Here is a 17,321-nt window from a genome sequence, read left to right as displayed (position 1 = left end):
ATAGCGGGTGGTTTATATATTATTACAGTCAGTTATAGCGGGTGGTTTATATATTATTACAGTTAGTTATAGCGGGTGGTTTATATATTATTACAGTTGGTTATACCGGGTGGTTTATATATTATTACATTTAGTTATACCGGGTGGTTTATATATTATTACAGTTAGTTATAGCGGGTGGTTTATATATTATTACAGTTAGTTATAGCGGGTGGTTTATATATTATTACAGTTAGTTATACCGGGTGGTTTATATATTATTACAGTTGGTTATACCGGGTGGTTTATATATTATTACATTTAGTTATACCGGGTGGTTTATATATTATTACAGTTAGTTATAGCGGGTGGTTTATATATTATTACAGTTAGTTATAGCGGGTGGTTTATATATTATTACAGTTAGTTATACCGGGTGGTTTATATATTATTACATTTAGTTATACCGGGTGGTTTATATATTATTACAGTTAGTTATAGCGGGTGGTTTATATATTATTACAGTTAGTTATAGCGGGTGGTTTATATATTATTACAGTTAGTTATACCGGGTGGTTTATATATTATTACAGTTGGTTATAGCGGGTGGTTTATATATTATTACAGTTAGTTATACCGGGTGGTTTATATATTATTACAGTTAGTTATAGCGGGTGGTTTATATATTATTACAGTTAGTTATAGCGGGTGGTTTATATATTATTACAGTTGGTTATAGCGGGTGGTTTATATATTATTACAGTCAGTTATAGCGGGTGGTTTATATATTATTACAGTTGGTTATAGCGGGTGGTTTATATATTATTACAGTCAGTTATAGCGGGTGGTTTATATATTATTACAGTTGGTTATAGCGGGTGGTTTATATATTATTACAGTTAGTTATACCGGATGGTTTATATATTATTACAGTCAGTTATAGCGGGTGGTTTATTTATTATTACAGTTGGTTATAGCGGGTGGTTTATATATTATTACAGTCAGTTATAGCGGGTGGTTTATATATTATTACAGTTGGTTATAGCGGGTGGTTTATATATTATTACAGTCAGTTATAGCGGGTGGTTTATATATTATTACAGTTAGTTATAGCGGGTGGTTTATATATTATTACAGTTAGTTATAGCGGGTGGTTTATATATTATTACAGTCAGTTATAGCGGGTGGTTTATATATTATTACAGTTGGTTATAGCGGGTGGTTTATATATTATTACAGTCAGTTATAGCGGGTGGTTTATATATTATTACAGTTAGTTATAGCGGGTGGTTTATATATTATTACAGTCAGTTATAGCGGGTGGTTTATATATTATTACAGTTAGTTATAGCGGGTGGTTTATATATTATTACAGTCAGTTATACCGGGTGGTTTATATATTATTACAGTTGGTTATAGCGGGTGGTTTATATATTATTACAGTTAGTTATAGCGGGTGGTTTATATATTATTACAGTCAGTTATACCGGGTGGTTTATATATTATTACAGTTGGTTATAGCGGGTGGTTTATATATTATTACAGTTAGTTATACCGGGTGGTTTATATATTATTACAGTTGGTTATACCGGGTGGTTTATATATTATTACAGTTAGTTATAGCGGGTGGTTTATATATTATTACAGTCAGTTATACCGGGTGGTTTATATATTATTACAGTTAGTTATACCGGGTGGTTTATATATTATTACAGTTAGTTATAGCGAGTGGTTTATATATTATTACAGTCAGTTATACCGGGTGGTTTATATATTATTACAGTTGGTTATAGCGGGTGGTTTATATATTATTACAGTTAGTTATAGCGGGTGGTTTATATATTATTACAGTCAGTTATACCGGGTGGTTTATATATTATTACAGTTGGTTATAGCGGGTGGTTTATATATTATTACAGTTAGTTATACCGGGTGGTTTATATATTATTACAGTTGGTTATACCGGGTGGTTTATATATTATTACAGTTAGTTATAGCGGGTGGTTTATATATTATTACAGTCAGTTATACCGGGTGGTTTATATATTATTACAGTTAGTTATACCGGGTGGTTTATATATTATTACAGTTAGTTATAGCGGGTGGTTTATATATTATTACAGTTAGTTATAGCGGGTGGTTTATATATTATTACAGTTAGTTATACCGGGTGGTTTATATATTATTACAGTTGGTTATAGCGGGTGGTTTATATATTATTACAGTTAGTTATACCGGGTGGTTTATATATTATTACAGTTAGTTATAGCGGGTGGTTTATATATTATTACAGTTAGTTATAGCGGGTGGTTTATATATTATTACAGTTAGTTATACCGGGTGGTTTATATATTATTACAGTTGGTTATACCGGGTGGTTTATATATTATTACAGTTAGTTATACCGGGTGGTTTATATATTATTACAGTTAGTTATAGCTGGTGGTTTATATATTATTACAGTTAGTTATAGCGGGTGGTTTATATATTATTACAGTTAGTTATAGCTGGTGGTTTATATATTATTACAGTTAGTTATACCGGGTGGTTTATATATTATTACAGTTAGTTATAGCGGGTGGTTTATATATTATTATAGTTAGTTATAGCGGGTGGTTTATATATTATTACAGTTGGTTATACCGGGTGGTTTATATATTATTACAGTTGGTTATACCGGGTGGTTTATATATTATTACAGTTGGTTATAGCGGGTGGTTTATATATTATTACATTTAGTTATATCGGGTGGTTTATATATTATTATAGTTAGTTATAGCGGGTGGTTTATATATTATTACAGTCAGTTATACCGGGTGGTTTATCTATTATTACAGTTAGTTATACCGGGTGGTTTATATATTATTACAGTTGGTTATAGCGGGTGGTTTATATATTATTACAGTCAGTTATAGCGGGTGGTTTATATATTATTACAGTTAGTTATAGCTGGTGGTTTATATATTATTACAGTTAGTTATACCGGGTGGTTTATATATTATTACAGTCAGTTATAGCGAGTGGTTTATATATTATTACAGTCAGTTATACCGGGTGGTTTATATATTATTACAGTTGGTTATAGCGGGTGGTTTATATATTATTACAGTTGGTTATAGCGGGTGGTTTATATATTATTACAGTCAGTTATAGCGAGTGGTTTATATATTATTACAGTCAGTTATACCGGGTGGTTTATATATTATTACAGTTGGTTATACCGGGTGGTTTATATATTATTACAGTTAGTTATACCGGGTGGTTTATATATTATTACAGTCAGTTATACCGGGTGGTTTATATATTATTACAGTTAGTTATACCGGGTGGTTTATATATTATTACAGTTAGTTATAGCTGGTGGTTTATATATTATTACAGTTAGTTATAGCGGGTGGTTTATATATTATTACAGTTAGTTATAGCTGGTGGTTTATATATTATTACATTTAGTTATATCGGGTGGTTTATATATTATTATAGTTAGTTATACCGGGTGGTTTATATATTATTACAGTTGGTTATAGCGGGTGGTTTATATATTATTACAGTCAGTTATAGCGGGTGGTTTATATATTATTACAGTTAGTTATAGCTGGTGGTTTATATATTATTACAGTTAGTTATACCGGGTGGTTTATATATTATTACAGTTGGTTATAGCGGGTGGTTTATATATTATTACAGTTGGTTATAGCGGGTGGTTTATATATTATTACAGTTAGTTATAGCGGGTGGTTTATATATTATTACAGTTAGTTGTAGCGGGTGGTTTATATATTATTACAGTTAGTTATACTGGGTGGTTTATATATTATTACAGTCAGTTATAGCGGGTGGTTTATATATTATTACAGTTAGTTATAGCGGGTGGTTTATATAGTATTACAGTTAGTTATACCGGGTGGTTTATATATTATTACAGTTAGTTATACCGGGTGGTTTATATATTATTACAGTTAGTTATACCGGGTGGTTTATATATTATTACAGTTGGTTATAGCGGGTGGTTTATATATTATTATAGTTAGTTATAGCGGGTGGTTTATATATTATTACAGTTGGTTATAGCGGGTGGTTTATATATTATTACAGTCAGTTATAGCGGGTGGTTTATATATTATTACAGTTAGTTATAGCGGGTGGTTTATATATTATTACAGTTAGTTATACCGGGTGGTTTATATATTATTACAGTTAGTTATAGCGGGTGGTTTATATATTATTACAGTTAGTTATAGCGGGTGGTTTATATAGTATTACAGTCAGTTATAGCGGGTGGTTTATTTATTATTACTGTTAGTTATACCGGGTGGTTTATATATTATTACAGTTAGTTATATCGGGTGGTTTATATATTATTACAGTTAGTTATAGCGGGTGGTTTATATATTATTACAGTTAGTTATACCGGTTGGTTTATATATTATTACAGTTAGTTATACCGGGTGGTTTATATATTATTACAGTTGGTTATAGCGGGTGGTTTATATATTATTACAGTCAGTTATATCGGGTGGTTTATATATTATTATAGTTAGTTATAGCGGGTGGTTTATATATTATTACATTTAGTTATAGCGGGTGGTTTATATATTATTACAGTCAGTTATAGCGGGTGGTTTATATATTATTACAGTTGGTTATAGCTGGTGGTTTATATATTATTATAGTTAGTTATACCGGGTGGTTTATATATTATTACATTTAGTTATACCGGGTGGTTTATATATTATTACAGTTGGTTATAGCGGGTGGTTTATATATTATTACAGTCAGTTATAGCGGGTGGTTTATATATTATTACAGTTAGTTATACCGGGTGGTTTATATATTATTACAGTTGGTTATATCGGGTGGTTTATATATTATTATAGTTAGTTATAGCGGGTGGTTTATATATTATTACATTTAGTTATAGCGGGTGGTTTATATATTATTACAGTTAGTTATACCGGGTGGTTTATATATTATTACATTTAGTTATAGCGGGTGGTTTATATATTATTACATTTAGTTATAGCGGGTGGTTTATATATTATTACAGTCAGTTATAGCGGGTGGTTTATATATTATTACAGTTGGTTATACCGGGTGGTTTATATATTATTACAGTTAGTTATAGCTGGTGGTTTATATATTATTACAGTTGGTTATAGCGGGTGGTTTATATATTATTACAGTTAGTTATAGCGGGTGGTTTATATATTATTACAGTTAGTTATACCGGGTGGTTTATATATTATTACAGTTAGTTATAGCGGGTGGTTTATATATTATTACATTTAGTTATAGCGGGTGGTTTATATATTATTACAGTCAGTTATAGCGGGTGGTTTATATATTATTACAGTCAGTTATAGCGGGTGGTTTATATATTATTACAGTTAGTTATACTGGGTGGTTTATATATTATTACAGTTAGTTATACCGGGTGGTTTATATATTATTACAGTTAGTTATAGCTGGTGGTTTATATATTATTACAGTTAGTTATAGCGGGTGGTTTATATATTATTACAGTTAGTTATAGCTGGTGGTTTATATATTATTACAGTTAGTTATACCGGGTGGTTTATATATTATTACAGTTAGTTATAGCGGGTGGTTTATATATTATTATAGTTAGTTATAGCGGGTGGTTTATATATTATTACAGTTGGTTATACCGGGTGGTTTATATATTATTACAGTTGGTTATAGCGGGTGGTTTATATATTATTACATTTAGTTATATCGGGTGGTTTATATATTATTATAGTTAGTTATAGCGGGTGGTTTATATATTATTACAGTCAGTTATACCGGGTGGTTTATCTATTATTACAGTTAGTTATACCGGGTGGTTTATATATTATTACAGTTGGTTATAGCGGGTGGTTTATATATTATTACAGTCAGTTATAGCGGGTGGTTTATATATTATTACAGTTAGTTATAGCTGGTGGTTTATATATTATTACAGTTAGTTATACCGGGTGGTTTATATATTATTACAGTCAGTTATAGCGAGTGGTTTATATATTATTACAGTCAGTTATACCGGGTGGTTTATATATTATTACAGTTGGTTATAGCGGGTGGTTTATATATTATTACAGTTGGTTATAGCGGGTGGTTTATATATTATTACAGTCAGTTATAGCGAGTGGTTTATATATTATTACAGTCAGTTATACCGGGTGGTTTATATATTATTACAGTTGGTTATACCGGGTGGTTTATATATTATTACAGTTAGTTATACCGGGTGGTTTATATATTATTACAGTCAGTTATACCGGGTGGTTTATATATTATTACAGTTAGTTATACCGGGTGGTTTATATATTATTACAGTTAGTTATAGCTGGTGGTTTATATATTATTACAGTTAGTTATAGCGGGTGGTTTATATATTATTACAGTTAGTTATAGCTGGTGGTTTATATATTATTACAGTTAGTTATACCGGGTGGTTTATATATTATTACATTTAGTTATATCGGGTGGTTTATATATTATTATAGTTAGTTATAGCGGGTGGTTTATATATTATTACAGTCAGTTATACCGGGTGGTTTATCTATTATTACAGTTAGTTATACCGGGTGGTTTATATATTATTACAGTTGGTTATAGCGGGTGGTTTATATATTATTACAGTCAGTTATAGCGGGTGGTTTATATATTATTACAGTTAGTTATAGCTGGTGGTTTATATATTATCACAGTTAGTTATACCGGGTGGTTTATATATTATTACAGTCAGTTATAGCGAGTGGTTTATATATTATTACAGTCAGTTATACCGGGTGGTTTATATATTATTACAGTTGGTTATAGCGGGTGGTTTATATATTATTACAGTTGGTTATAGCGGGTGGTTTATATATTATTACAGTTAGTTATAGCGGGTGGTTTATATATTATTACAGTTAGTTGTAGCGGGTGGTTTATATATTATTACAGTTAGTTATACTGGGTGGTTTATATATTATTACAGTCAGTTATAGCGGGTGGTTTATATATTATTACAGTTAGTTATAGCGGGTGGTTTATATAGTATTACAGTTAGTTATACCGGGTGGTTTATATATTATTACAGTTAGTTATACCGGGTGGTTTATATATTATTACAGTTAGTTATACCGGGTGGTTTATATATTATTACAGTTGGTTATAGCGGGTGGTTTATATATTATTATAGTTAGTTATAGCGGGTGGTTTATATATTATTACAGTTGGTTATAGCGGGTGGTTTATATATTATTACAGTCAGTTATAGCGGGTGGTTTATATATTATTACAGTTGGTTATAGCGGGTGGTTTATATATTATTATAGTTAGTTATAGCGGGTGGTTTATATATTATTACAGTTGGTTATAGCGGGTGGTTTATATATTATTACAGTCAGTTATAGCGGGTGGTTTATATATTATTACAGTTAGTTATAGCGGGTGGTTTATATATTATTACAGTTAGTTATACCGGGTGGTTTATATATTATTACAGTTAGTTATAGCGGGTGGTTTATATATTATTACAGTTAGTTATAGCGGGTGGTTTATATAGTATTACAGTCAGTTATAGCGGGTGGTTTATATATTATTACTGTTAGTTATACCGGGTGGTTTATATATTATTACAGTTAGTTATATCGGGTGGTTTATATATTATTACAGTTAGTTATAGCGGGTGGTTTATATATTATTACAGTTAGTTATACCGGTTGGTTTATATATTATTACAGTTAGTTATACCGGGTGGTTTATATATTATTACAGTTGGTTATAGCGGGTGGTTTATATATTATTACAGTCAGTTATATCGGGTGGTTTATATATTATTATAGTTAGTTATAGCGGGTGGTTTATATATTATTACATTTAGTTATAGCGGGTGGTTTATATATTATTACAGTCAGTTATAGCGGGTGGTTTATATATTATTACAGTTGGTTATAGCTGGTGGTTTATATATTATTATAGTTAGTTATACCGGGTGGTTTATATATTATTACATTTAGTTATACCGGGTGGTTTATATATTATTACAGTTGGTTATAGCGGGTGGTTTATATATTATTACAGTCAGTTATAGCGGGTGGTTTATATATTATTACAGTTAGTTATACCGGGTGGTTTATATATTATTACAGTTGGTTATATCGGGTGGTTTATATATTATTATAGTTAGTTATAGCGGGTGGTTTATATATTATTACATTTAGTTATAGCGGGTGGTTTATATATTATTACAGTTAGTTATACCGGGTGGTTTATATATTATTACATTTAGTTATAGCGGGTGGTTTATATATTATTACATTTAGTTATAGCGGGTGGTTTATATATTATTACAGTCAGTTATAGCGGGTGGTTTATATATTATTACAGTTGGTTATACCGGGTGGTTTATATATTATTACAGTTAGTTATAGCTGGTGGTTTATATATTATTACAGTTGGTTATAGCGGGTGGTTTATATATTATTACAGTTAGTTATAGCGGGTGGTTTATATATTATTACAGTTAGTTATACCGGGTGGTTTATATATTATTACAGTTAGTTATAGCGGGTGGTTTATATATTATTACATTTAGTTATAGCGGGTGGTTTATATATTATTACAGTCAGTTATAGCGGGTGGTTTATATATTATTACAGTCAGTTATAGCGGGTGGTTTATATATTATTACAGTTAGTTATACTGGGTGGTTTATATATTATTACAGTTAGTTATACCGGGTGGTTTATATATTATTACAGTTAGTTATATCGGGTGGTTTATATATTATTACAGTTAGTTATAGCGGGTGGTTTATATATTATTACAGTTAGTTATACCGGTTGGTTTATATATTATTACAGTTAGTTATACCGGGTGGTTTATATATTATTACAGTTGGTTATAGCGGGTGGTTTATATATTATTACAGTCAGTTATATCGGGTGGTTTATATATTATTATAGTTAGTTATAGCGGGTGGTTTATATATTATTACATTTAGTTATAGCGGGTGGTTTATATATTATTACAGTCAGTTATAGCGGGTGGTTTATATATTATTACAGTTGGTTATACCGGGTGGTTTATATATTATTACAGTTAGTTATAGCTGGTGGTTTATATATTATTACAGTTGGTTATAGCGGGTGGTTTATATATTATTACAGTTAGTTATAGCGGGTGGTTTATATATTATTACAGTTAGTTATACCGGGTGGTTTATATATTATTACAGTTAGTTATAGCGGGTGGTTTATATATTATTACATTTAGTTATAGCGGGTGGTTTATATATTATTACAGTCAGTTATAGCGGGTGGTTTATATATTATTACAGTCAGTTATAGCGGGTGGTTTATATATTATTACAGTTAGTTATACTGGGTGGTTTATATATTATTACAGTTAGTTATACCGGGTGGTTTATATATTATTACAGTTAGTTATAGCTGGTGGTTTATATATTATTACAGTTAGTTATAGCGGGTGGTTTATATATTATTACAGTTAGTTATAGCTGGTGGTTTATATATTATTACAGTTAGTTATACCGGGTGGTTTATATATTATTACAGTTAGTTATAGCGGGTGGTTTATATATTATTATAGTTAGTTATAGCGGGTGGTTTATATATTATTACAGTTGGTTATACCGGGTGGTTTATATATTATTACAGTTGGTTATAGCGGGTGGTTTATATATTATTACATTTAGTTATATCGGGTGGTTTATATATTATTATAGTTAGTTATAGCGGGTGGTTTATATATTATTACAGTCAGTTATACCGGGTGGTTTATCTATTATTACAGTTAGTTATACCGGGTGGTTTATATATTATTACAGTTGGTTATAGCGGGTGGTTTATATATTATTACAGTCAGTTATAGCGGGTGGTTTATATATTATTACAGTTAGTTATAGCTGGTGGTTTATATATTATTACAGTTAGTTATACCGGGTGGTTTATATATTATTACAGTCAGTTATAGCGAGTGGTTTATATATTATTACAGTCAGTTATACCGGGTGGTTTATATATTATTACAGTTGGTTATAGCGGGTGGTTTATATATTATTACAGTTGGTTATAGCGGGTGGTTTATATATTATTACAGTCAGTTATAGCGAGTGGTTTATATATTATTACAGTCAGTTATACCGGGTGGTTTATATATTATTACAGTTGGTTATACCGGGTGGTTTATATATTATTACAGTTAGTTATACCGGGTGGTTTATATATTATTACAGTCAGTTATACCGGGTGGTTTATATATTATTACAGTTAGTTATACCGGGTGGTTTATATATTATTACAGTTAGTTATAGCTGGTGGTTTATATATTATTACAGTTAGTTATAGCGGGTGGTTTATATATTATTACAGTTAGTTATAGCTGGTGGTTTATATATTATTACAGTTAGTTATACCGGGTGGTTTATATATTATTACATTTAGTTATATCGGGTGGTTTATATATTATTATAGTTAGTTATAGCGGGTGGTTTATATATTATTACAGTCAGTTATACCGGGTGGTTTATCTATTATTACAGTTAGTTATACCGGGTGGTTTATATATTATTACAGTTGGTTATAGCGGGTGGTTTATATATTATTACAGTCAGTTATAGCGGGTGGTTTATATATTATTACAGTTAGTTATAGCTGGTGGTTTATATATTATCACAGTTAGTTATACCGGGTGGTTTATATATTATTACAGTCAGTTATAGCGAGTGGTTTATATATTATTACAGTCAGTTATACCGGGTGGTTTATATATTATTACAGTTGGTTATAGCGGGTGGTTTATATATTATTACAGTTGGTTATAGCGGGTGGTTTATATATTATTACAGTTAGTTATAGCGGGTGGTTTATATATTATTACAGTTAGTTGTAGCGGGTGGTTTATATATTATTACAGTTAGTTATACTGGGTGGTTTATATATTATTACAGTCAGTTATAGCGGGTGGTTTATATATTATTACAGTTAGTTATAGCGGGTGGTTTATATAGTATTACAGTTAGTTATACCGGGTGGTTTATATATTATTACAGTTAGTTATACCGGGTGGTTTATATATTATTACAGTTAGTTATACCGGGTGGTTTATATATTATTACAGTTGGTTATAGCGGGTGGTTTATATATTATTATAGTTAGTTATAGCGGGTGGTTTATATATTATTACAGTTGGTTATAGCGGGTGGTTTATATATTATTACAGTCAGTTATAGCGGGTGGTTTATATATTATTACAGTTGGTTATAGCGGGTGGTTTATATATTATTATAGTTAGTTATAGCGGGTGGTTTATATATTATTACAGTTGGTTATAGCGGGTGGTTTATATATTATTACAGTCAGTTATAGCGGGTGGTTTATATATTATTACAGTTAGTTATAGCGGGTGGTTTATATATTATTACAGTTAGTTATACCGGGTGGTTTATATATTATTACAGTTAGTTATAGCGGGTGGTTTATATATTATTACAGTTAGTTATAGCGGGTGGTTTATATAGTATTACAGTCAGTTATAGCGGGTGGTTTATATATTATTACTGTTAGTTATACCGGGTGGTTTATATATTATTACAGTTAGTTATATCGGGTGGTTTATATATTATTACAGTTAGTTATAGCGGGTGGTTTATATATTATTACAGTTAGTTATACCGGTTGGTTTATATATTATTACAGTTAGTTATACCGGGTGGTTTATATATTATTACAGTTGGTTATAGCGGGTGGTTTATATATTATTACAGTCAGTTATATCGGGTGGTTTATATATTATTATAGTTAGTTATAGCGGGTGGTTTATATATTATTACATTTAGTTATAGCGGGTGGTTTATATATTATTACAGTCAGTTATAGCGGGTGGTTTATATATTATTACAGTTGGTTATAGCTGGTGGTTTATATATTATTATAGTTAGTTATACCGGGTGGTTTATATATTATTACATTTAGTTATACCGGGTGGTTTATATATTATTACAGTTGGTTATAGCGGGTGGTTTATATATTATTACAGTCAGTTATAGCGGGTGGTTTATATATTATTACAGTTAGTTATACCGGGTGGTTTATATATTATTACAGTTGGTTATATCGGGTGGTTTATATATTATTATAGTTAGTTATAGCGGGTGGTTTATATATTATTACATTTAGTTATAGCGGGTGGTTTATATATTATTACAGTTAGTTATACCGGGTGGTTTATATATTATTACATTTAGTTATAGCGGGTGGTTTATATATTATTACATTTAGTTATAGCGGGTGGTTTATATATTATTACAGTCAGTTATAGCGGGTGGTTTATATATTATTACAGTTGGTTATACCGGGTGGTTTATATATTATTACAGTTAGTTATAGCTGGTGGTTTATATATTATTACAGTTGGTTATAGCGGGTGGTTTATATATTATTACAGTTAGTTATAGCGGGTGGTTTATATATTATTACAGTTAGTTATACCGGGTGGTTTATATATTATTACAGTTAGTTATAGCGGGTGGTTTATATATTATTACATTTAGTTATAGCGGGTGGTTTATATATTATTACAGTCAGTTATAGCGGGTGGTTTATATATTATTACAGTCAGTTATAGCGGGTGGTTTATATATTATTACAGTTAGTTATACTGGGTGGTTTATATATTATTACAGTTAGTTATACCGGGTGGTTTATATATTATTACAGTTAGTTATAGCTGGTGGTTTATATATTATTACAGTTAGTTATAGCGGGTGGTTTATATATTATTACAGTTAGTTATAGCTGGTGGTTTATATATTATTACAGTTAGTTATACCGGGTGGTTTATATATTATTACAGTTAGTTATAGCGGGTGGTTTATATATTATTATAGTTAGTTATAGCGGGTGGTTTATATATTATTACAGTTGGTTATACCGGGTGGTTTATATATTATTACAGTTGGTTATAGCGGGTGGTTTATATATTATTACATTTAGTTATATCGGGTGGTTTATATATTATTATAGTTAGTTATAGCGGGTGGTTTATATATTATTACAGTCAGTTATACCGGGTGGTTTATCTATTATTACAGTTAGTTATACCGGGTGGTTTATATATTATTACAGTTGGTTATAGCGGGTGGTTTATATATTATTACAGTCAGTTATAGCGGGTGGTTTATATATTATTACAGTTAGTTATAGCTGGTGGTTTATATATTATTACAGTTAGTTATACCGGGTGGTTTATATATTATTACAGTCAGTTATAGCGAGTGGTTTATATATTATTACAGTCAGTTATACCGGGTGGTTTATATATTATTACAGTTGGTTATAGCGGGTGGTTTATATATTATTACAGTTGGTTATAGCGGGTGGTTTATATATTATTACAGTCAGTTATAGCGAGTGGTTTATATATTATTACAGTCAGTTATACCGGGTGGTTTATATATTATTACAGTTGGTTATACCGGGTGGTTTATATATTATTACAGTTAGTTATACCGGGTGGTTTATATATTATTACAGTCAGTTATACCGGGTGGTTTATATATTATTACAGTTAGTTATACCGGGTGGTTTATATATTATTACAGTTAGTTATAGCTGGTGGTTTATATATTATTACAGTTAGTTATAGCGGGTGGTTTATATATTATTACAGTTAGTTATAGCTGGTGGTTTATATATTATTACAGTTAGTTATACCGGGTGGTTTATATATTATTACATTTAGTTATATCGGGTGGTTTATATATTATTATAGTTAGTTATAGCGGGTGGTTTATATATTATTACAGTCAGTTATACCGGGTGGTTTATCTATTATTACAGTTAGTTATACCGGGTGGTTTATATATTATTACAGTTGGTTATAGCGGGTGGTTTATATATTATTACAGTCAGTTATAGCGGGTGGTTTATATATTATTACAGTTAGTTATAGCTGGTGGTTTATATATTATTACAGTTAGTTATACCGGGTGGTTTATATATTATTACAGTCAGTTATAGCGAGTGGTTTATATATTATTACAGTCAGTTATACCGGGTGGTTTATATATTATTACAGTTGGTTATAGCGGGTGGTTTATATATTATTACAGTTGGTTATAGCGGGTGGTTTATATATTATTACAGTTAGTTATAGCGGGTGGTTTATATATTATTACAGTTAGTTGTAGCGGGTGGTTTATATATTATTACAGTTAGTTATACTGGGTGGTTTATATATTATTACAGTCAGTTATAGCGGGTGGTTTATATATTATTACAGTTAGTTATAGCGGGTGGTTTATATAGTATTACAGTTAGTTATACCGGGTGGTTTATATATTATTACAGTTAGTTATACCGGGTGGTTTATATATTATTACAGTTAGTTATACCGGGTGGTTTATATATTATTACAGTTGGTTATAGCGGGTGGTTTATATATTATTATAGTTAGTTATAGCGGGTGGTTTATATATTATTACAGTTGGTTATAGCGGGTGGTTTATATATTATTACAGTCAGTTATAGCGGGTGGTTTATATATTATTACAGTTAGTTATAGCGGGTGGTTTATATATTATTACAGTTAGTTATACCGGGTGGTTTATATATTATTACAGTTAGTTATAGCGGGTGGTTTATATATTATTACAGTTAGTTATAGCGGGTGGTTTATATAGTATTACAGTCAGTTATAGCGGGTGGTTTATATATTATTACTGTTAGTTATACCGGGTGGTTTATATATTATTACAGTTAGTTATATCGGGTGGTTTATATATTATTACAGTTAGTTATAGCGGGTGGTTTATATATTATTACAGTTAGTTATACCGGTTGGTTTATATATTATTACAGTTAGTTATACCGGGTGGTTTATATATTATTACAGTTGGTTATAGCGGGTGGTTTATATATTATTACAGTCAGTTATATCGGGTGGTTTATATATTATTATAGTTAGTTATAGCGGGTGGTTTATATATTATTACATTTAGTTATAGCGGGTGGTTTATATATTATTACAGTCAGTTATAGCGGGTGGTTTATATATTATTACAGTTGGTTATAGCTGGTGGTTTATATATTATTATAGTTAGTTATACCGGGTGGTTTATATATTATTACATTTAGTTATACCGGGTGGTTTATATATTATTACAGTTGGTTATAGCGGGTGGTTTATATATTATTACAGTCAGTTATAGCGGGTGGTTTATATATTATTACAGTTAGTTATACCGGGTGGTTTATATATTATTACAGTTGGTTATATCGGGTGGTTTATATATTATTATAGTTAGTTATAGCGGGTGGTTTATATATTATTACATTTAGTTATAGCGGGTGGTTTATATATTATTACAGTTAGTTATACCGGGTGGTTTATATATTATTACATTTAGTTATAGCGGGTGGTTTATATATTATTACATTTAGTTATAGCGGGTGGTTTATATATTATTACAGTCAGTTATAGCGGGTGGTTTATATATTATTACAGTTGGTTATACCGGGTGGTTTATATATTATTACAGTTAGTTATAGCTGGTGGTTTATATATTATTACAGTTGGTTATAGCGGGTGGTTTATATATTATTACAGTTGGTTATAGCGGGTGGTTTATATATTATTACAGTCAGTTATAGCGGGTGGTTTATATATTATTACAGTTAGTTATACCGGGTGGTTTATATATTATTACAGTTAGTTATAGCGGGTGGTTTATATATTATTACATTTAGTTATAGCGGGTGGTTTATATATTATTACAGTCAGTTATAGCGGGTGGTTTATATATTATTACAGTCAGTTATAGCGGGTGGTTTATATATTATTACAGTTAGTTATACTGGGTGGTTTATATATTATTACAGTCAGTTATAGCAGGTGGTTTATATATTATTACAGTTGGTTATAGCTGGTGGTTTATATATTATTATAGTTAGTTATACCGGGTGGTTTATATATTATTACATTTAGTTATACCGGGTGGTTTATATATTATTACAGTTGGTTATAGCGGGTGGTTTATATATTATTACAGTCAGTTATAGCGGGTGGTTTATATATTATTACAGTTAGTTATACCGGGTGGTTTATATATTATTACAGTTGGTTATATCGGGTGGTTTATATATTATTATAGTTAGTTATAGCGGGTGGTTTATATATTATTACATTTAGTTATAGCGGGTGGTTTATATATTATTACAGTTAGTTATACCGGGTGGTTTATATATTATTACAGTTAGTTATACCGGGTGGTTTATATATTATTACATTTAGTTATAGCGGGTGGTTTATATATTATTACATTTAGTTATAGCGGGTGGTTTATATATTATTACAGTCAGTTATAGCGGGTGGTTTATATATTATTACAGTTGGTTATACCGGGTGGTTTATATATTATTACAGTTAGTTATAGCTGGTGGTTTATATATTATTACAGTTGGTTATAGCGGGTGGTTTATATATTATTACAGTTAGTTATAGCGGGTGGTTTATATATTATTACAGTCAGTTATAGCGGGTGGTTTATATATTATTACAGTTAGTTATACCGGGTGGTTTATATATTATTACAGTTAGTTATAGCGGGTGGTTTATATATTATTACATTTAGTTATAGCGGGTGGTTTATATATTATTACAGTCAGTTATAGCGGGTGGTTTATATATTATTACAGTCAGTTATAGCGGGTGGTTTATATATTATTACAGTTAGTTATACTGGGTGGTTTATATATTATTACAGTCAGTTATAGCGGGTGGTTTATATATTATTACAGTTGGTTATACTGGGTGGTTTATATATTATTACAGTCAGTTATAGCGGGTGGTTTATATATTATTACAGTCAGTTATAGCGGGTGGTTTATATATTATTACAGTTGGTTATACCGGGTGGTTTATATATTATTACAGTTAGTTATAGAGGGTGGTTTATATATTATTACAGTCAGTTATAGCGGGTGGTTTATATATTATTACAGTCAGTTATAGCGGGTGGTTTATATATTATTACAGTTGGCTACCGGATGGTAGAAAATATGGTTTTGGTTAGAGTAGCCTTTTCTGAGATTTTTTCCTCCCCAATGTAAACTAAAATTAAAGGACCACTCTAGGCACCCAGACGACTTCAGCTTAATGAAGTGGTCTGGGTGCCAGGTACCTCTAGGAGTAACCCTTTTTTTTATAAACATAGCAGTTTCAGAGAAACTGCTATGTTTATAATGAGGGTTAATCCAGCCTCCAAATCCTCTAGTGGCTGTCTCATTGACAGCCGCTAGAGGCGCTTGCGTGCTTCTCACTGTGAAAAT

At 30.0% G+C, this 17,321-nt stretch overlaps 1 protein-coding gene across 1 annotated transcript in view; it reads left to right on the top strand.

Moving 5' to 3' along the window:
• The window catches only part of LOC134602088 (uncharacterized), a 170,713-nt gene that overhangs the window by 22,973 nt on the left and 130,419 nt on the right, over window positions 1-17,321 (top strand). The window lies entirely within an intron of this gene.

The sequence above is a fragment of the Pelobates fuscus genome, chromosome 3 (genome assembly GCF_036172605.1).
Source record: "Pelobates fuscus isolate aPelFus1 chromosome 3, aPelFus1.pri, whole genome shotgun sequence".
Lineage (NCBI taxonomy): Eukaryota > Metazoa > Chordata > Amphibia > Anura > Pelobatidae > Pelobates > Pelobates fuscus.
Note: the sequence above shows the minus strand (reverse complement) of the source record. Positions and strands in the feature narration are given on the sequence as shown.